Raw genomic sequence first — 22,033 nt, 5'->3', positions numbered from 1 at the left:
GCGGCAGCGGTAGATGAGCCCCCTGCCCACAGACTGCCAGGCTGCAGCGGTAGATGAGCCCCCTGCCCACGGACTGCCAGGCGGCAGCGGTAGATGAGCCCCCTGCCCACAGACTGCCAGGCTGCAGCGGTAGATGAGCCCCCTGCCCATGGACTGCCGGGCGGCAGCAGTAGATGAGCCCCCTGCCCACGGACTGCCAGGCGGCAGTGGTAGATGAGCCCCCTGCCCACGGACTGCCAGGCCGGTAGATGAGCCCCCTGCCCACGGACGGCCAGGCGGCAGCGGTAGATGAGCCCCCTGCCCACGGACTGCCAGGCGGCAGCGGTAGATGAGCCCCCTGCCCACGGACTGCCAGGCTGCAGCGGTAGATGAGCCCCCTGCCCACAGACTGCCACCAAGGCAGCGGTAGATGAGCCCCCTGCCCACGGACTGCCAGGCGGCAGCGGTAGATGAGCCCCCTGCCCACGGACTGCCAGGCGGCAGCGGTAGATGAGCCCCCTGCCCACGGACTGCCAGGCGGCAGCGGTAGATGAGCCCCCTGCCCACGGACGGCCAGGCTGCAGGGGTAGATGAGCCCCCTGCCCACGGACTGCCAGGCGGCAGCGGTAGATGAGCCCCCTGCCCACGGACTGCCAGGCTGCAGCGGTAGATGAGCCCCCTGCCCACGGACTGCCAGGCGGCAGTGGTAGATGAGCCCCCTGCCCACGGACTGCCAGGCCGGTAGATGAGCCCCCTGCCCACGGACGGCCAGGCGGCAGCGGTAGATGAGCCCCCTGCCCACGGACTGCCAGGCGGCAGCAGTAGATGAGCCCCCTGCCCACGGACTGCCAGGCGGCAGCGGTAGATGAGCCCCCTGCCCACGGACTGCCAGGCTGCAGCGGTAGATGAGCCCCCTGCCCACGGACGGCCAGGCTGCAGCGGTAGATGAGCCCCCTGCCCACGGACTGCCAGGCGGCAGCGGTAGATGAGCCCCCTGCCCACGGACTGCCAGGCGGCAGCGGTAGATGAGCCCCCTGCCCACGGACTGCCAGGCGGCAGCGGTAGATGAGCCCCCTGCCCACGGACGGCCAGGCTGCAGCGGTAGATGAGCCCCCTGCCCACGGACGGCCAGGCTGCAGGGGTAGATGAGCCCCCTGCCCACGGACTGCCAGGCGGCAGCGGTAGATGAGCCCCCTGCCCACGGACTGCCAGGCTGCAGCGGTAGATGAGCCCCCTGCCCACGGACTGCCAGGCGGCAGCGGTAGATGAGCCCCCTGCCCACGGACTGCCAGGCCGGTAGATGAGCCCCCTGCCCACGGACTGCCAGGCAACAGCGGTAGATGAGCCCTCTGCCCACGGACTGCCAGGCTGCAGCAGTAGATGAGCCCCCTGCCCACGGACTGCCAGGCTGCAGGGGTAGATGAGCCCCCTGCCCACGGACTGCCAGGCTGCAGCGGTAGATGAGCCCCCTGCCCACAGACTGCCACCAAGGCAGCGGTAGATGAGCCCTCTGCCCACGGACTGCCAGGCCGGTAGATGAGCCCCCTGCCCACGGACGGCCAGGCGGCAGCGGTAGATGAGCCCCCTGCCCACGGACTGCCAGGCGGCAGCGGTAGATGAGCCCCCTGCCCACGGACTGCCAGGCGGCAGCGGTAGATGAGCCCCCTGCCCACGGACTGCCAGGCTGCAGCGGTAGATGAGCCCCCTGCCCACGGACGGCCAGGCTGCAGCGGTAGATGAGCCCCCTGCCCACGGACTGCCAGGCGGCAGCGGTAGATGAGCCCCCTGCCCACGGACTGCCAGGCGGCAGCGGTAGATGAGCCCCCTGCCCACGGACTGCCAGGCGGCAGCGGTAGATGAGCCCCCTGCCCACGGACGGCCAGGCTGCAGCGGTAGATGAGCCCCTGCCCACGGACGGCCAGGCTGCAGGGGTAGATGAGCCCCCTGCCCACGGACTGCCAGGCGGCAGCGGTAGATGAGCCCCCTGCCCACGGACTGCCAGGCTGCAGCGGTAGATGAGCCCCCTGCCCACGGACTGCCAGGCGGCAGCGGTAGATGAGCCCCCTGCCCACGGACTGCCAGGCCGGTAGATGAGCCCCCTGCCCACGGACTGCCAGGCAACAGCGGTAGATGAGCCCTCTGCCCACGGACTGCCAGGCTGCAGCAGTAGATGAGCCCCCTGCCCACGGACTGCCAGGCTGCAGCGGTAGATGAGCCCCCTGCCCACGGACTGCCAGGCTGCAGCGGTAGATGAGCCCCCTGCCCACAGACTGCCACCAAGGCAGCGGTAGATGAGCCCCCTGCCCACGGACTGCCACCAAGGCAGCCGACCTCCGTCCCCGGGGTCAGAGTGCAAGGTCTCCTGGACAGATGGTCTGGCCTCATGCTGACAGGCCTGACCCCAAGGATGTACAACTCAGTCAAGGCCTCAAGTCCCAGAACTCCCTGAGGACCGGGGGGGGGGGGGGGGCCCTCCGCCGTCCACCCTTCGACTCCACACCCAGCCGAGGCTTTTAGAGGAGTTTTGTTCTCAGCGGATTTGTTAATATTAAAAGTGTCACTCACAGGGTTTCCCAAAGACTCAAGTACAAGGGGGAGCCTTTCTTAAGTGAACGGTTCTCACCGCTCTGAAACAACTCTTGAGAAGAAAGCCACTCCGATCCCCGGCCCCTGCCAACGGGTCCATGGGACAGCCGCCCTGCCCTCAGGCTCAACCAGGGTGGCTCCCGCTCTGAACGCCCAAGGCCAGGGCATCGCTCACAAGAGCTGACCACATCGCTGATGATTTGATTTGCAAACTGAAGTCTCCTAGTGCTCATTCAAACCACACAGGGACAGGGCCCCTTGCCCCGTTCCCAAAGGTAGGACGGGCCACTCGGTCACCCCTGCTGCTGTCTCATTTCTCTCCGAGTTCCTGAGTCACTTCCTTTCTCCTGTTTCTCAGTGTGACCTCCCCTGCTTGCCAACACCCATCATGTAGCCAGATTAATCCTGGCTTCCTGGCCACCAGCACCTCCTTCTGGACGGCACCCCCTTGCTGGGCCCGCTGCGAGAGAGCTGTCTGCCATCTTTAAGACCAGTTCCTCTGGGAAATTTATATATATAATATACATATATATGCAATATATACAGTTGCACATACACATACGCATATAGATATGCAAACATACATACATACATACATACATGCAAACATACATACACATGAAGGAAACATACATATATCATATTTAAAAAGGAAAATGTGGTAATAGCTCGTGGGCGCCCCCTCCCCTCCCTTATCTGAACTCTCCCTGGACTCTCCAGGTTTTTAACAGTGACTCCGTATTGTTTTCAGAACCAGTAGCAACAAAAATACTCAGGAAGGTACAAAAAGACAAAAAGGAAAAGGATGCCTATCTCTCTTTGTCTGGCCGCAGAGGGAAATGGAATCAATTACCGGGCTCCGTGTTGTTTATCAAAAACAAAACAAAAGGAGTAGCAGTTCCTAAAGGAAAGAAAGTGTGACACAGGCAAGGAAGGGGGGAAACACAGCCACACCAACAGAAAAAGAGTCTTCCAGGACGACAGACTAGAGGCCTGCAGCCTGCGGCGAACAAAGGCGCTTGTCAGGAGGGTAAGTGGGGGTGGGGTCCCCCAGCCAGCACTTCCCGGGCTGCCTTCTGTCACTGTCACAGTCACAGTCGCAGGAAGAGCGACACAGCCTCCCCTCCGGTAGGCTGCCCGGACCTCCAGTTCCTGGGGGCGACAAGGTGGGCACCTCTCTGCAAAGGTGTCTGTCTGTCTGGAAACGGTTGTTTGGGAAGAACTGTGTTGCCTGAAATCATTCTTCATTTCTTAAATTAAGATGGTGTTCAATGAACACACAAACTTAAAAAGGTCCATCTATTTATTAAGCAAATTCTGCGTTTGGCGTTAAGATGTCATTGGGTCAGCGGAGCAGGGGCAGCATCCCCGCCTCCCAGGGGGCACTGTCCCCTGGTCCCCTGGGCCCAGCCCCTCCCACCGGCCTGGGGAGGGGGAGTACTAAGGGAGCTCTGGTTCCTCCTCTGCAGCCTCCTTCCTGTGTGACCGCTCACCCGGGTGACCACAGAGGCACCCAGGTTTCCCTGCTCCGGTCTTCAGTTTCCTCCCGCCCTGCGCCCCTTCCCCGGTCGCCCTGCGCCCCTTCCCCGGCCGAGAGGGCAACCCAGCCTCTGCCCCGCCTCCAGACTCTCATCCCAAGAGGTCCCAGTCACCTCTGGGACCCCTGGGACCCCCGGTCCCCACTGCTCACACAGGCACCTGCCGGGCAGACAGCCTCCTGTGGGACCTGTGGGCTCGGGAATATTAGTCTGGGAGTCACACATACCCGAGTGACGATGCTAGCTCCGACCTCGCGTGACCTAACTGAGGACGCCACTGAACCCGCCCTCGTCTCAGCACCGACATCCACGAAAACAAGGTAAAATAAACAGATAGGTAAGAAGCACACCGGTTCCTTGTTGCAAAGGAGAAACGGGTGTATTCTGGGGGACTCCAGATTTCTGGACCAGGGGGCGGGCTTCCCTTGGGCAGAAGGCGGCTCCAGCGGCCCAAGGCTGGCCGCCCGCGGTTCGAGGTGACCCAACCAGCTCGGGTCAGGTAATACGTATCAAAAGGAACAGCGTTTGTGAATACAAAACCCTGACGAGCAGCAGAGACTGTCCGTCAAAGGCGAAGATAAAGTCTTCTCTGTAAAAACGGACTCGACCCGCTTCCCGCAGCCCAGGAAGCGGCCCGGTGTTCTCCGAGGAACTGACCCTCCGGCGGATGGCCTCTCAGACCGACTTTATGGAAGGAAGCCACAGAGCAAAGACTCTCTGAAACAGAGCAGGCTTCTGTAATACGTTTTGTATTGCTGGAAGCCTACAAACATATAAAAACAGGAGTGATTACAAGTGTTTCACTCCGAAGGAATTTATAGAGTTCTTAGCAACACAAGACGGCGCTTGCTTACTTCCACGGGCAGAGAGCTCCTCACCAAATAGAAGCTTTCGTATTCCCCCTCCTCTCCACCGCCCCTTTTCAGTGTCCAAGTCTCACACCAGGGTCAGGCGTTCCTCTGGGCTCCCCGCCATCATCACAGCTGTCAGGACCAGACCTACAAGCCACCCCCAACCTGCCTCCTTTCTCCACCACAACCCAGCGAGCGGAACCGCGCCGACGAGAGGAAAAGTCAGGCCGCACAACCAGGGCTGGCTGGTTCAAAACGCCATTCGCACCCGGTGCCGCTGGGCTTCACCCTCCAACCAGCCCAGTTTCTTTTCAGAACCTTTCTCTTCACTCTTTCTTTTTTATTTATTTGGGGTGGGGGGTGCTGGTTTTTCTCTTCTAATGGAACATAAGCCCTTTTTGATGACAGAAATGGAATAGGCGTCTCAAATACCCATAATATTCACAAATCCAATTTGGGGAATAAATGAATTGTCTTCTTTTTTAAAAAAATCAGATAGTAAAAACCTTTTTGAGACACCGAATAGCCAAAGCAATTCTGAGGAAAAAAAGAACACACCTGGAGGTATCTATCACACAACCCGACTTCAAATTATACTACAGTCACGACAATCAAAACAGCATGGTATTGGCAGAAAAACAAACACTCAGACCAATAAAACAGAATTCAGAGCCCAGAAATAAGCCCACGTGTTAGAAAGCCTCTTCAATAGAAGGTGTTGGGAAAATTGGAAAGCCACATGCCAAAGAATGAAACTTAACTACAGTTTGCCCCCATGTACAAAAATTCACAATAGATCAAAGACGTAAGTATAAGATCTGAAACAATAAATTACACAGAGGAAAACACAGGTACTAAATTTATGGACCTTGGCTGTAGAGAGAAGATTTTATGAATTTGGCTGCATAGCAAGGGAAGTAAGGGCAACAATAAATGAATGGGACCACATCAAACTAAAGAGCTTCCGCACAGCAGAAGAAACTGCCAACCAAAAAAAAGGTAGCCAGCCAAATGGAAGATGATACTCACAAACCACAGCTCTGACAGGAGTTCATATCCAAAATACTACATATAAAGAGCTCATAAAGCTCAACAGAAAATAAACAATCCAATTAAAAAATGGGAAGAGGGCCTGAACAGACAGACACTTCTCTCATGAAGACATACAAACAACAAACAAATATATAAAATGCTCATCTTCAGTAGCTAATAGAGAAATGCAAATAAAAACTACATTGAGATATCACCTCACACCTGTTAGATTAATAATCTGTTATCAACAAGACAGGTAATAACAAGTGTTGGAGAGGTTGAGAAAAAAGAACCCTCATTCACTGCTGGTGGCAATGTAAAGTAGTACAACCATTATGGGAGAAAGTATGGTGGTTCCTCAAAAATTTAAGAACAGAACTACCATATGACCCAGCAATCCCTCTACTGGGTATTTACTCAAAATACTCGAAAACATTTGTTCGCAAAGACGCGCACCTCCGTGTTCATTGCAGCATTGCTCACAGTGGCCAAGACAGGGAAACAACCCAAGTGTCCCTTGATAGAGGGTTGGATGAAGAAGATGGGGTACGTACATATAACAAAACAGGGGTCAGCTCTAAGTAAGGATGAAACACTGCCATTTGCGGCAACACGGATGGATTTGAGAATATTACGCTAAGCAAAATAAATAAGTCAATCAGAAAAAACTAAACTAGCGCTCGCTTCGGCAGCACATATACTAAAATTGGAATAATACAGAGAAGATTAGCATGGCCCCTGCGCAAGGATGACACACAAATTCGTGAAGCATTCCATATTTTTACATATGTAACCTGATTTATTGATGTCACCCTAGTAAAACTAATTAAAAAAAAAGAAGAAAAAAGACGTATAAGCAAAAAAAAAAAGAAAAAACTAAACTATGTGATTTAACTCATATTTGGGAAATAAAGCTGAGACTCACAGACAGAGACAAAAGTGAAGTGGTTACGAGAGGGAGAGGGTGGGGGAAGGGAGTAAACAGGGACAAATGTCCGGTGACGGAAAGTAGCTTGACTTTAGGTGACGGGCACACAACACAATGAACAGGTCACGTGATGGGCACACAACACAATGAATAGGTCACATGACGGGCACACAACACAATGAATAGGTCACATGACGGGCACACAACACAATGAACTGGTCACGTGCTTTGGAGGTCTACACCTGAAACCTGTGTGTTCTTGTGAACCAACATCACCCCATCAAATTTAATTTCTAAATAAAAAAAATTCTAGAAATAAACAATTCATAGCTTGTAAATTGCAAAACAACAACAAAACCTCCAACACAGACAACAGTGTGTTGATTTCAAGAAGAAAAGGAGGCTTGAGCAGTGGTGGTGCAGTGGATAGAGCGGTGACCTGGAATGCTGAGGTGCCTGGTTCGAAACCCCAAGGTTCCCGGCTAGAGCGCAGGTTCACAGCTTGAGTGTTGGGTCATCGCCATGATCCCAAGAACACTCACTGACTTGAGCCCAAAGGCCATCAAAACCCAAGGTCGCCGGCTTGAGCAAGGGGTCACTGGCTTGACTTGAGCCCCTTGGTCAAGGCATGTGTGAGAAGTCATCAATGAACAGCTAAAGTGATGCAACCATCAATTGATGCTTCTCATCTTCTCTCTGCTCTCTCACTCTCCCCCCCCTTCCTGTCTTTCTAAAAAAAAATAAAAGGAAAAGAAAGAAAGGGGTGTGGGAGGTAGAAGAGGGTGAAGGGAATCAATGGTGATGGAAGGAGACGTGGGTGGTGATCACACAGCACAATATGCAGACGATGGATTAGAGAATGGTCCACCTGACACATTTATTTTATTAATCAAAGTCACCTCAATAAAATTCAATGAAAAATGAAAAAAATTTACATTCAGCCAAATGCACAAATCTTTTTCTTTATTTTCAGTTACAGTTGACATATACAACCTTATATTAGTTTCAAGTGTACAATGCAGTGATTCAATATTTACTGTACATAACTTACAAACGTGATCCCGCCAGTAAGTCTAACGCCCACCTGGCACTGTCCCTAACTATTACAATATTACTGACTATTCCCTGTGCTGTCCTTCACATCCCTGTGACTACTTCGTCCCCTTCTCCACCCATCACCCTCAATCTCACGACCATCAATTTGTTTTTTGTATCCATGAGTTTCTTTTTGTTTTGTTTATTTTGTTTTTTTTTAATTCTACACGTAACTAAAATCATATGGTATTATGATCTAAAAAAAAATTTTTTTTAAAAAAACACCTTTTTGACTTACTAGGCCAATTCACCACCCTCTTAATGTTATAACCAATGTACATACACTGAAGATTATTTGTTTAAAACCTGCTAAATGAAATGGCTTTGCAGCCTGACCTGTGGTGGCGCAGTGGATAAAGCATCGACCTGGAACACTGAGGTCGCAGGTTAGAAACCCTGGGCTTGCCTGGTCAAGGTACATACAGGACGCAACTATGAGTTGATGCTTCCCCTCTTTCTGCCTCTATCATCTCTAAAAATCAATAAATAAAATCTAAATAAAATAGCTTTGCAGCTTGCCTGTTATGAAACAATCCAATAAAACGCATCGGTGTTAAAAAATAAACATTAAAATAGACTTGCACGAGGCTGGTCATTTCTCAGGAAGGGCCGGACAAGTACACTTGACCCCCCAGTCAGCAGACGACAAACGCTATACCAACGCTTAACCCTGGACCCGAATGCGAAAAGGCCTGCCCAGGACTCACATGACTGTCTTGAAATTTTCCCCAAAGTTTACTTTTTTGTTCTATTTCAGGGGTAAATCCTGCCTATGTTTCAAAATGAATTAAACACGCTAGCAGCGTGTTCTCATTTCAACTCCGGGACTAGTCAAGAACCTTCATCGGGTAAGCTCGGCTGGCCAGGTAGCATCGTCCCTACATGCAAGGTTGGGGGTCTGATGCCCCATCCAGGCACAGCAGGAATTAGCCAGGGAACGCATAAATAAGTGAGACAACAAATCGACCTCTCTCTCCCTCTCTCAAAATTAATTTAAAAAAAAATTTTTTTAAAGACCTAGGAAAGGCATGGCGTCCTATCTTACTCATATCTTGCGTTGGTTTTGAGCAGCGCCTTTTGTTTTGTCTTGTTTCTCCGCCAGAGGTGCTTAGCTCCTGGCTCACCCCAGAGGTGAGTGGTAACCACGAGGACAGAGACGGCTGGCAGGCGCCGGTCCCCATTCTCCCAGGCCTAGGTGCACCTTCTTTCCGGGACAGTCGCCTAAAACCAGCACAACAGTGAGAGCTGGTCACCGAGGCGCCCCCTGGCCGCGGTCGCTCAGGGCCACTTGTAAACGAGCGGCCCCACCCCCAGATCCGCAGCCATCAGGTCAGTTGCTCCGTGTCTGCTTCCCCTCGACAGCTCAGATGGAAATCGGTGGGAGGTGGGCTTGGGAGCCGGAACCCCCTGCCCATCGGAAACAGCGTGATCGGAAACAGCTTGATCGGAAACAGCGTGCCGGCCCCTCCCCCGGCCGAAGGACGCCTGGAGTCCCGCTTCGTTCCTAAAGACATCCCTCTCTGTCTCCCCAAGGCTCATCTTTCCTATCGTCACCCGAGAAAGGACGATTCTTTGCCCCAAAGCAGCTGTCATGGCGTTATCATGGGTTTTGATTCTTTTTCTGTTCTGCCCAAATCCTAAACATCACCGTCTCTCGCTAGTTCAAGCATCAGAATAAAAGACACAAAGGTCCTGGTCAGGTCGCACGAGAGTGACACATCCATTAGGAAAACATTCCTACCACTCCCCGATTAAGCCCCCAACGCTATAAAAACCGACTTTCAGATGCGTACAACCCAGGTGGCTATTCGCACGGCGGAAGTCTGTTGCATGAGAAGGCCCGTCCTTCTCCGAAACCACAAGGAATCCCTAGAGCCGGAGGCTCCGGCCAGGTGTTCACATAGACAGCAGCTCCTCCAACGAGCTGTAGTCCATAACACAGAAATAGTAACTCAGAGAAGGAGGGGATTTTTTTTTTTTTTTTTAGGATCTTCTAATAAAAGATGATACAAAAACCAGAAGCCTTATTTTGGGGCATGCTTCCGGTCCCTACCCGTCACTTGCCAATTCAAAAAATGTCAGCGTTCTCTGGAATGTAGAATGAATGGCAGGGATTGTATTTTTAACTACCAGGCTCTAATCCTCGACTTCCATCACAGCCACGCCAAGAAGCCTCCATTTGTTTAAATTAGCAGCAGTAGTAGCTGCCGTGGCGGCGTGGGAAGGTCAACCGGCACTTCCGCCAAGGCAGCTGTGCCGATCGGTCTGCTGGAATCCTTTCCACGGAGCACCGGGGATTTTCTGCCGAGTCACTGCTGAAACCCGCTCGGGCTGGGCAGAAGCTGAGTCAGGCAAGACCTGGTGTCCGCCCCTTAGGGCAACGTGAGCCGCTTAAGAAAGACCGTAACATCCGCAGTTCCTGCATGGGTTTATTTACCAGCATTTTGTCCCTCGGGTGGGAAAGAAGGGGACACCATGAATGTGCCACACTTCTGGAGAAAGCCACTTTGGGAAGCCAGTGAGTGACTCATCAACACAACCCGGGGTGTGGCTGACTCACTCATGGATCTTGCTACAGAGGATGAGCCACTGTGCTAGAGAAACCCCCACCCCCACCCTGCCCATGAGGTCCCGAACGTCACCTGACCTGGCCTAGGCAAACTGAGCCAAAATCTTGCTTAACCTCATTTTCCCTATTCCCAGAAAAGCGAGAAGAGAGAGTGAAGGTTTTTGTTTGCCTCAGGCCAAAGTGACTAGTCAAGAACTTTGGCTGTCTTTGGATGTTATTATCAACACTTAGCTGCCTTTTTTTCCCCCCTCTTCTCATGTCAGGATCAAAATTGCTATGAAAAAATTTACAAGTCACATGGAGTTTCTTGTGTTGAAAACGAGCAACAACCTAACAGTTTATTTCACTGCTTTATTAGTTCAAGAGCTCAAGGACACATTATGTCCTTCGTACATACCTTCCCACTGTCTCCTTTTTCACAAACAGAAACACGGGATGGAAAGTGGGGCAGTGGGGAAGAGACTGAGGCTCTGCAGGAACGGCAAACTCTAGAATTATCTATATGAAGTAGCATACATTCGTCCGTTTATTCAGGGGACAAGCGGGCATGCATTCCAAGATCAGACCTGGTTAATGCGAATGCAGTGAGCATGACCACTGAAAATCATTTCAGTGGCCCAGAATGTCTATTAGGTTTTCTGTATACTATATTGTTTTTCTTTTCTTTCTTTCTTTCTTTTTTTTTTTTTTAAGTGAGAGGTGGGGAGGCAGGGAGGCAGAGACAGACTCCCACATGTACCCTGACTAGGATCCATCATGCAAAGCCCTGTACAGGGCAGGGTGATGTTCTGCCCATCTGGGGTTCCTGCTCTGCTGCTCAGCAACCAAGCTATTTCAGTGCCTGAGGCAGAGGTCATGGAGCCATCCTCAGTACTTGGGGCCAACTTGCTCAACCCATTCGAGCCATGGCTGCAGGAGGGGAAGAGAGAAAGAGAAGGGGACATGGTGAGGGGTGGAGAAGCAGAGGCTCACTTCTCCTGTGTGCCCTGACTGGGAATCGAACCCGGGGCTTCCACACATTGGGCTGATGCTCTACCACTGAGCCAACTGGATAGGGCTATTATTTTGTGTTTCAATAAACCCATCTCTGCCAGTTCCTTCCAGGATCAGGGCTCGGTATTGCTGCAGCAGCCAAGCTGTGGATGAAGTGATGCTGTCCCCAAGCACTTATGCTGGCATGCACTAGCTGGGTCACCTTGAATTCGTGCCACATAAATAGGCACATGTCCCTGAGTGCCTGCGGTGCCTTCTGCCCAGGAACGGAGGTAACAGAAGACGCTCTAGCGTGGGCCCTGCAGGCTGCCAAGTGGGGAAGTAGTGACAAAGAAATAATGGGGAGTGTGGAGGCTCCCAGAGCCCAGACCCTATCTGTATTGTTATTCTAAGTGGTCCGGAGCCTGACCTTCCATCTCGGTAGCTGCACCTTAGATACACAACCCGTATCAGCTGTGTGCATCTGACATCTGGGAAACAGCTTTAATTTCAGGATCGGTTTCTTAAAAGGAGTTTATTTTCTAAGCCACTGAGCGACTCTAAATGTTAAAATACTTTGAAATTTGTTTTTCCAGGCTCTCTGTACCCAACGCATGTTTCAATGCGTTGTTTTCCCAGTTGTTCTGAAATGGGACATGGACACACTGCTTGCCGGCTCCTAAGACCCTCCGGATCTAAAACGCCCCAAAGCCAACGCTGCAGCCGCCTGCCATGCTTCCCCTCCTCACGAGGCCAAACGAATTACATGGCACTGGCTCCCACACTACCCCACCCCCCTGAAAAAAACATGGCAAAGGCTCCTCAGAACCAAAGATTCTTTTGGGTTAGTCTGGCTTCTCCTCTATTCCTGTGAAGAGATTCAATTCCTTTAGCCAATTTCATTTTAATTCTGAAAGAAGAAGAGCCACCCTGGGCTCTGGTCATCAGGATGGTTGTCAGGGTCCCTTTCTGTGCATGTTTGAGGACAGGACACAATGTTCCTAGAGAAAACACTGGCAGAGCCCCACGCCCCGTCTGGAGAAAGGCTGGGGGGGGGCTTTTGACAGCACCAGGGTCCCCCGTCACCGGAAATGATGTGGAGGATAGAAGACAAAAACAGGGGCATTAAAAAGGATCGAGGGAGGGTTCCACGCGGTGGGGGGGGGGGGCCTGGAGGTTAACTGATGGGCAGCACCGCTTGTGGTGCGTGCGTTTCACACCCAGGCCGCACCACACCTTCCCACGGATTCCTCCGCGTCTCTGGTTGAAAGCGTCACCCAAACGAAGCAGAGAGCTGCAGTGGATTTAAACTTGACCTCTGCTATTAGCCAACGAGGTGAAATTTTTGTTTTGAATATCTCATCAAATAATCAAAGTGTCAGACATACACGACACTATAAATATTTATTCCCCTCCTTTCTCTTATAAAAAAAATCTATTACCACTGTGTGTTAACAGGATTTGAGAAATTTAAATGCCAAAAAAAAAAAAAATCAGCAAATAACCCCGTGGTACAGTGAAGCCCCCTCAATGGGGGAGGGGAATAATGGTGGATACCAATTCGCTGTAAAAAGTCAATATACTAAATTCCACACAGAGTGGTTAAGTAACAACTGATCTAGAGACAAGAACATTCTCAAAACACAGGAGAGCTAGCTAAGCCTCCCTTCTTCTGCATTCTTATAGTAACTCACACCCAGTGCACAAAGAGGCCGACGCTGGGGTGCCTTTAGTGCCCTCCGAGGTCCCTTGGTGGTGAGGGGCCCCGTGCCAGCACCAGGCTTGCAGCCTGACATGTAAAATAGAAAGAGACTGTCCCTCATGTAAAGCAGGCGGCTAAACCGAACACTCGAGAAAGAGTTACGTCAGAGCTTCCCCTGCGCCTTTCTTTCTAACAGCCGTGCTCAAGAAGTGTTAGGCTCGCTAACTTTTTTTAATCATTTACAAAGTAACAACAGTTAACCCTCCGCCATTCCCCCTAAATGTAGGAAATACAGATCGGGTGGCAAAAATGCATGACTGGAGGCTTCTGTGACTTGACAAACGGGAAAACAAAACCTAGCCCAACAGTTCCCCCTCTTACACAGAGCACGGCCATGCAAACTCCAGACAGAGCGGCTTCGTACCCACCGGCAGATGTGAATAAAACTATATATATATAAACACTGCTGCTTTAACCTCTTTTATTTTACAAAGACTAGAAATATGTATCTGTTTCCATTTTTGTGGCAATGTTCCCATCCAAACCCAACTGTTCTTCACCAAAGTAGCCGGTATTAACTGTCGTATAAAATAAGCAGCCAGTTCTGTGTACGACGTAACTTTGAACTTTGATGTGATTTTCAACATATAGGACACTTACAAGAAAATACAAGGTACTTCTATCTACTGATTCACAAAATGGCATGTTTTTTTTTGCAAAGTCGGTTCAGGCAGAAAGGTAGCACCAGGAGAATCATCTGTTTTTTACTGTGATTCCTAAGTGGTACTAATAATATAATAATACTCTGGCGGGTCACTTTTCTAACTCTGAAGAGAAGCGAATCTTACTCTACAACATATACATTAAGATACAGAAAGATGAGGCTAAGATCATCGATCTGAATAATCAAGAAAGAGGCACCGAATTCGTTAAATGTCTACATAGAAACTAGAAAAATTTGGCAATAATAGTGACCTTTAAAATCATTTGACTGAGAGAAACAGCTCCCACCCCAGGGGAGAGGATAATAGGCAGGTGTATTTTCTGAGCTGTTGATGGCCACCTCCATGCTGTGACAGGAATCAAACACGTCTCAACACCGAGCTGGGCAAAGCAAATTTTTTCACCGTGCCTTTTATGTATCCGGCAGGAAGAGTTTTCAAACTAGAAAAGACCCAAGTTAGTTTGGTTCATGTATTAACTCAGCATCTAAGTAAGTGTTCTCAGAAGTGAAGGAAATACGTATCAACGTCATTTAAGTTTTCAGGCAAATGGCCTGCCAATGTCTGACATGAATGGTTTACTTGTATAAACACAGATTTTGGAGAAAAAATTGTTGATATATCAAAAATCGCCGCCCTCTGCAGAATGTGTGCTTTAAACATAACATTGCTTCAAGAAAATAGCTTTAAAATGCACACAAAAGAAGCCTCAGCCATCCTAAGGGTCACTCTTGCATATAACAAGCCTGAACTTGGTACCATCTTTCAGGAGAATAGCTGGCCAGCATGTAACAAAATGCTTTGAAAAAGCTTGGATCCCACTTCCGGTCAAGATGGCAGCATAGGTCCCTGCGGTATTCACCTCCTCCCACAATCACATCAAAATTACAACCTAACTACAGAACAGCCATCATTTAGAACCACCTGAAATCCAGTGGAATAGAAGTCCCACAACTAGTGAATTAAAAAGGAAGTCACATCAAGACTGGGTCGACTCTTGCACGGTGGCTCCTCTGCTCTAGCCGCGGCCAGTCCACAAAGTTGATTGGCCTGGCGGACAGATCTTCCCAGTGATGCCAACAGCAATCAAGGCTCAACCACGACAGGCCACAGCCCACACAGGGGCACGCACAGAGCATCTGGTTTGGGTGCTTGGGGAGGCTGTGCCCCTGGACCCTACAGGTCACCGCCTACACAAGGACATTCTACCTAGTCCAGGAGATGCAGTAGCTCTACCTAATACACAGAAACAAACACAGGGAAGCAGCCAGAACGCAGAGACAAAGAAACACGTCCCAAATGAAAGAACGGGAGAAATCTCCAGAAACAGAACTAAACAAAAATGGAGGCAAGCAAGCTACTAGATACAGAGTTCAAAATAATGGTTAGAAGGATGCTCAAGGAACTTAGCACTTCAACAAAGATATAGTAAGCATAAAAAGGGACACAGAAACCATAGAAAAGAACCAGTCAGAAATGAAGGATACACTAACTGAAAAGAAGAATAATGTACAGGCAATCAACAGCAGAGTTCACCAGGCTGAGAATCAAATCGGTGGTTTGGGATACAAGGAAGCAATAAACATCCGATCAGCACAGCAAGAGCCTGATCAGTGGTGGTGCAGTGGACAGAGTATCAACATGGGATGCTGAGTCCCAGGTTCAAAACCCCAACGTCACCAGCTTGAGCACAGGCTCATCAACATGGTCCCACAGTTGCTGGCTTATTCCAAATGTCATTGGCTTGAGCCCAAGGTCACTGGTTTGAGCCTCCTGGTCAAGGCACGTATGAAAAACAATCAGTGAACAACTAAAGTGCTGAAACTATGAGCTGATGCTTCTCATCTCTCTCCCTTCCTGTCTCTCTCCCTCTCTTTCATGTGCATGCACAGTCAGGGAAGAAAAAAACAGAACCCAAAGAAGCCCACATCAAGACACATCATGAATAAAATGCCAAACGTTTAAAGACAAAGACAGAATCTCAAAAGCAGCAAGAGAAAAGCAGTTAGTTACCTACAAGGAAGCTCCCATAAGACTGTCAGCTGATTTCTCAACAGAAACTTTGCAGGCCAGAAGGGAGTGGCAAGAAATACTCAAAGTGGTGAAAAGCAAAGACCTACAACCAAGATTACCCAGCAAAGCTGTCATTTAGAATCAAAGGACAGATAAAGAGCTTCCCAGACAAGAAGAAACTAAAGGAGTTCTTTACCACCAAACTAGTATTATGCGAAATATCAGAGGGTCTTCTTCTTCAAGAAGAAATAAAGATAAAAAATACGAACAACAAAACAGCAATAGAGCCTGACCAGGCGATGGCGCAGTAGATAGGGCGTCGGACTAGGATGCCGAGGACCCAGGTTCAAGACCCCGAGGTCGCCATCTTGAGCGCGGGCTCATCTGGTTTGAGCAAAGCTCACCAGCTTGGACCCAAGGTCACTGGCTCGAGCATGGGGTTTACTCGGTCTGCTGAAGGCCCGCGGTCAAGGCACATATGAGAAAGCAATCAATGAACAACTAAGGTGTCGCAACAAAAAACTGATGATTGATGCTTCTCATCTCTCTCCTTTCCTGTCTGTCTGTCCCTGTCTATCCCTCTCTCTGACTCACTCTTAAAAAAGAAAAAAGAAAAAAACCTAGCAATAGATATGTATTTATCAACCACTGAATCTAAAAAGCAGACGAACAAGCAGAACAGAAACAGACTCCCAGGTGCAGAGAACGCGGACAGTTACGAGACGGTCTGAGGACTGGGCGAACGGGTGGAAAAGGCGGAGAGATTAAGAAGTGCAAAGTGGTAGTTACAGGATTGTCACGGGATGTCAAGCACAACACGGAATAATATGGTCAATAGTATTCTAACAATTAGGCACGGTGTCAGAGGGGTACAAGACTCGTCAGGACGATCACTGAGTAAGTTACATAATGTCTAATCACTGATTGGACACTGAAGCCAGTAGTATTACGTGTCAACTGCAATCGAAAAAAAATGATTTCAAAAGAAAAAGATAAAGCTTTGGTCCAGCAGCAGCTCCACGTCCACGGAAATCACGCCGGGTGCACAGTCAGCGATGACGTCCACGGGAGTCACGCCGGGTGCGCAGTCAGGGATGACGTCCATGGGAGTCACGCCGGGTGCGCAGTCAGAGATGACGTCCATAGGAGTCACGCCGGGTGCGCAGTCAGAGATGACGTCCATGGGAGTCACGCCGGGTGCGCAGTCAGAGATGACGTCCATGGGAGTCACGCCGGGTGCGCAGAGATGACGTCCACCGGGTGCGCAGTCAGAGATGACGTCCATGGAAGTCACGCCGGGTGCGCAGTCAGGGATGATGTCCATGGGAGTCACGCCGGGTGCGCAGTTAGAGATGACGTCCATGGGAGTCACGCCGGGTGCGCAGTCAGAGATGACGTCCATGGGAGTCACGCCGGGTGCGCAGTTAGAGATGACGTCCATGGGAGTCACGCCGGGTGCGCAGTCAGGGATGACGTCCATGGGAGTCACGCCGGGTGCGCAGTCAGAGATGACGTCCATGGGAGTCACGCCGGGTGCGCAGTCAGGGATGACGTCCATGGGAGTCACGCCGGGTGCGCAGTCAGAGATGACGTCCATGGAAGTCACGCCGGGTGCGCAGTCAGAGATGACGTCCATGGGAGTCACGCCGGGTGCGCAGTCAGAGATGACTTCCACCGGGTGCGCAGTCAGAGATGACGTCCATGGAAGTCACTCCGGGTGCGCAGTCAGAGATGACGTCCGTGGGAGTCACGCCGGGTGCGCAGTCAGAGATGACCTCCGTGGGAGTCACGCCGGGTGCGCAGTCAGAGATGACGTCCGTGGGAGTCACGCCGGGTGCGCAGTCAGGGATGACGTCCGTGGGAGTCACGCCCGGTGCGCAGTCAGGGATGACGTCCATGGGAGTCACGCCGGGTGCGCAGTCAGGGATGACGTCCATGGGAGTCACGCCGGGTGCGCAGTCAGAGATGACGTCCATGGGAGTCACGCCGGGTGCGCAGTCAGGGATGACGTCCATGGGAGTCACGCCGGGTGCGCAGTCAGAGATGACGTCCATGGAAGTCACGCCGGGTGCGCAGTCAGAGATGACGTCCATGGGAGTCACGCCGGGTGCGCAGTCAGAGATGACTTCCACCGGGTGCGCAGTCAGAGATGACGTCCATGGAAGTCACTCCGGGTGCGCAGTCAGAGATGACGTCCGTGGGAGTCACGCCGGGTGCGCAGTCAGAGATGACGTCCGTGGGAGTCACGCCGGGTGCGCAGTCAGAGATGACGTCCGTGGGAGTCACGCCGGGTGCGCAGTCAGGGATGACGTCCGTGGGAGTCACGCCGGGTGCGCAGTCAGGGATGACGTCCGTGGGAGTCACGCCGGGTGCGCAGCGCAGTCAGGGATGACGTCCGTGGGAGTCACGCCGGGTGCGCAGTCAGGGATGACGTCCGTGGGAGTCACGCCGGGTGCGCAGTCAGAGATGACGTCCGTGGGAGTCACGCCGGGTGCGCAGTCAGAGATGACCTCCGTGGGAGTCACGCCGGGTGCGCAGTCAGAGATGACGTCCGTGGGAGTCACGCCGGGTGCGCAGTCAGAGATGACGGAGAGGGCAGGCTGCTTCCAGACACGGCTCTCCTTCGAGATGTCCCACGTGGCGGCCAGACTGACTTCTCACAACGGACAGGGCAAGGAGACGGGCTATGTGGGATTCTGGGGAGACTTTTCTTCTTCGCACCCCTCTTTTTTTCCTCCAGCCTGGAACGCGGACATGATGGCTACAGCTACAGCAGCCCTCTTGGGTCATGAGGAATGGAAGCCACTCGGTAAGAACAACAGAATTTTAAGGACTTACTGATTTTACTGAGAAAGGAAGGGAAGGAGAGAGTAACAGGTGTGGGGGGACATCGACCCGCTCCTGCGTGTACCCCGACCAGTAAGAGAACCAGCAACCTCTGCACTTCCGGATGACGCGCTCCGGCCCACCCCTGCATCCGGCAGGTGAACAACAAAACTTGAAAAAGGGTAAGTGCACGTGAAGCCATCAAACCAGCCCTTGACTGCCTTATTTCAGGTTGTTGTTTTTTTAAAGATTTTATTTAATCATTATAGAGAGGAGAGAGAGAGAGAGAGAGAGAGAGAGAGAGAGAGAAAGAGAAGGGGGGGAGGAGCAGGAAGCATCAACTCCCATATGTGCCTTGACCAGGTAAGCCCAGGGTTTTGAACCAGCAACCTCAGCGTTCCAGGTTGACGCTTTATCCACCAGATTTTTTTATGTTACGTTTAAATAAACAATCCTCTTTCACATCCCTGTTAACCACAAGCATAATTCCAAACCTACAACAAGTACGCAAAACATTTACACAAGCATGTCCATTGCCGTTCTGTTTTTAACTTAAGTGTGCTAAATACCGTTTAGTCAGACAACAAAAGACTAAACATTTTAAATAACATAGACCTATATTTTTGTTGTGTTTTGTTTTGTTTTAAGTGAGAGGAGGGGAGATAGAGAGACAGACTCCTGCATGCGCCCCAACCGGGATCCACCCAGCAACCCCCATCTGGGGCCGATGCTCAGACTAACCAAGCCACTGCTTGTGAGGAGGGAAGAGAGAGGGGTGAGGGAGAGGGAGGGGGAGAGAAGCAGATAGTCACTTCTCTTATGTGCCCTGACCGGGGATCGAAGCCATGACTTTCTCACACCAGGCCCACGCTCTAGCCACTGAGCCAGCAGGCCAGGGCCACACTGTATATTTGTTAAAATAGAAAAATGTTCACAATATATCGCTAAGTGAACATATCCCATTTTGGTGAATGTACATTCATCTACATGAGAAGAAGGTGGATTTTATTCATCTCTTTACATTTCTTTGTACTTTATTGTAAACAATAAGCATTCTCTTTTCAATCAGAAAAAAAAAAAAAAAAAGAATGAGAAAGCTATCCTTCCCCCGCCCCCAAATGAACTCACTTCCTGCTTAAAGAATAATGTTGCATTCCACATGGGAATGTCCGACTGCTAATTGCAGCCTCTGAGAATAATCCCGCAGCTCGGGTGTGGGGTAGAGAACCATACCAGTGTCAGAACTGGGAGCCCAATGGCGCCCTGGTAATAATGCTCCTGGGAGCGCTTAGCTGCAAGGTGCTTGGAGCCAGGGAGGGGCACAAAGCCACCGGAAGGGGGCGGCAGCAGGAAGGGGTGGAGGGGGTGAGGGGAATTCTATAATTAAGCTGGATTTGACAGCTGCTGGTGGCAGCTGTTGGAGCGAGGGGGGGGGGGGCTGTGAACAAGGTCCACCCTGGGGAGCAGCCCCCACCCCCGGGGGGCGGATCAGGCGGGGGTCTGTCCTCCCCGGCACTGTACACTTCACAGGGCGGACTGGGGCGCCTGAGAGCCAGCACCTGTCGGCTCTGGAGCCGCCCAGCTGCGGGGCCGGGCTGCTGTCATCTGTCCTAATCCAGGAGGGACAGGCATTCGCTGTATCTAGAAAGACGAGGATGGCACTGTCTTTGATTGTTCTCATAAAAGAGAAGGTCTGGCCCCCGATTGTGTTTGTTTTCTTCTCACCAGATAAGCCCCATCCCACCCGCCAACGTTCTCCTTTAACCTACCCTTGCAGCTGTGTTTTTCCCCATTGAGCCCCTCGAGTTAATTATACTTTTCACTCCCAATACTGGTTTAAATTTAGTCTAATGACCAACCACGGGGGCTCCTTCTCGTCCCGCCCTGAGGCACATCCGGCCCTGGGAACCTTTTACGCAGTTCCCCTTGACTGAGGGAGGGACTCGGCCAGGACTGAAGCAGGATATTGGTCTAAGAATCGTCAGAGGAAACCGGCTGTTCTTAACAGAATGCTCTCAGATTCTTCCTCTCCATGAGACTCTTTTTCTAGAGGTTGAGCTCTGGCCAGGTAGCTCAGTTGGTTGGAGCTTTTTGTCCCAGTACACCAAGGGTGTGGGTTCGATCCCCGGTCAGGGCACATAAAAGAATCAACCAATGAATGCATGAATAACTGAAAAACAAGTTGATGTTTCTCTCTCTCTCTCTCCTGCTTTCTCTCTCTCTCTCTCTCTAAAATCTATAAAAGTTAAAGGATGTTGAAATTGAAAACGACTTTAAATATATTCAATGGTTTTCCTTAAGCAAATCATCTTGCTTCTCAGCGTCTGCGTTGAATGAACGTGATGGTCTTATATATCTTTGTCTATAAAATACTCAAAGCACTCAGGCAGGAACATTGTTCTGTACTTGGCCCTGGAAGGACATGGAAGTTACAAAATACTACAACACCCTCTAACAAGTGAAAACATCAGTTCATTCAGCAAACAGGCTGACGGAGCCTCTGCCAGGTGCCACCCTCACCATGGGCCCTGAAAGCACAGCCCTGTGGGCATACAGTAGACATTCAACCAGTGTTTGCTGGACGGAAAAATGAATGAATGAATAAATGAACTGGTACTAATACTCATTTAATAATGACAGTCCTGATAATGATTCATTTATGCACACATCATAATAGTCACATTAACGATGGTAATAATGTCTGGGAGTAACAGCTGACATTTATATAGCGTTTTATAGCTTCAAGAATTACCTTGACTTCATCCTCACACAACAGATTTATTAACCTCCTTTTTTCTTTTTTTCTTTTTTTTTTTTTTTGGTATTTTTCTAAAGTGAGAAGCAGGGAGGCAGAGAGACAGACTCCCGCATGTACCCGACTGGACCCACCTGGCATGCCCACCAGGGGGCGATGCTCTGCCCAACTAGGGCGTTGCTCTGCTGCAACCAGAGCCATTCTAGTGCCTAAGGCAGAGGCCATGGAGCCATCCTCAGCGCCCGGGCCAACTTTGCTCCAATGGAGCCTTGGCTGTGGGGGGAGGGGGGAGAAAGAGAGGAAGGAGAGGGGGAGGGGTGGAGAAGCAGATAGGAGCCTGGCCGGGAATCAAACCCAGGACTTCCACACACCGGACTGATGCTCTACCACTGAACCAACCGGCCAGGGCTAACCTCTATTTTTAAGACCGAAGAACTAAGCTGGGAGAAGTGAAGTGACTTAAAT

The 22,033-nt window shown here is 51.0% G+C and overlaps 1 protein-coding gene and 1 non-coding gene across 2 annotated transcripts in view; one reads left to right on the top strand and one right to left on the bottom strand.

The window, feature by feature from the left end:
• Positions 1-22,033, bottom strand: part of WWTR1 (WW domain containing transcription regulator 1) — a 172,579-nt gene that overhangs the window by 70,680 nt on the left and 79,866 nt on the right. The window lies entirely within an intron of this gene.
• LOC136380197 (U6 spliceosomal RNA) lies at positions 6,663-6,769 on the top strand. Its single transcript, XR_010746873.1, has one exon. It is a non-coding gene; the product is annotated as a U6 spliceosomal RNA (small nuclear RNA).

Source organism: Saccopteryx leptura, chromosome 8, assembly GCF_036850995.1.
Source record: "Saccopteryx leptura isolate mSacLep1 chromosome 8, mSacLep1_pri_phased_curated, whole genome shotgun sequence".
NCBI lineage: Eukaryota > Metazoa > Chordata > Mammalia > Chiroptera > Emballonuridae > Saccopteryx > Saccopteryx leptura.
The sequence above is the reverse complement of the archived record's forward strand: the minus strand, read 5'-3'. Positions and strand labels throughout refer to the sequence as shown.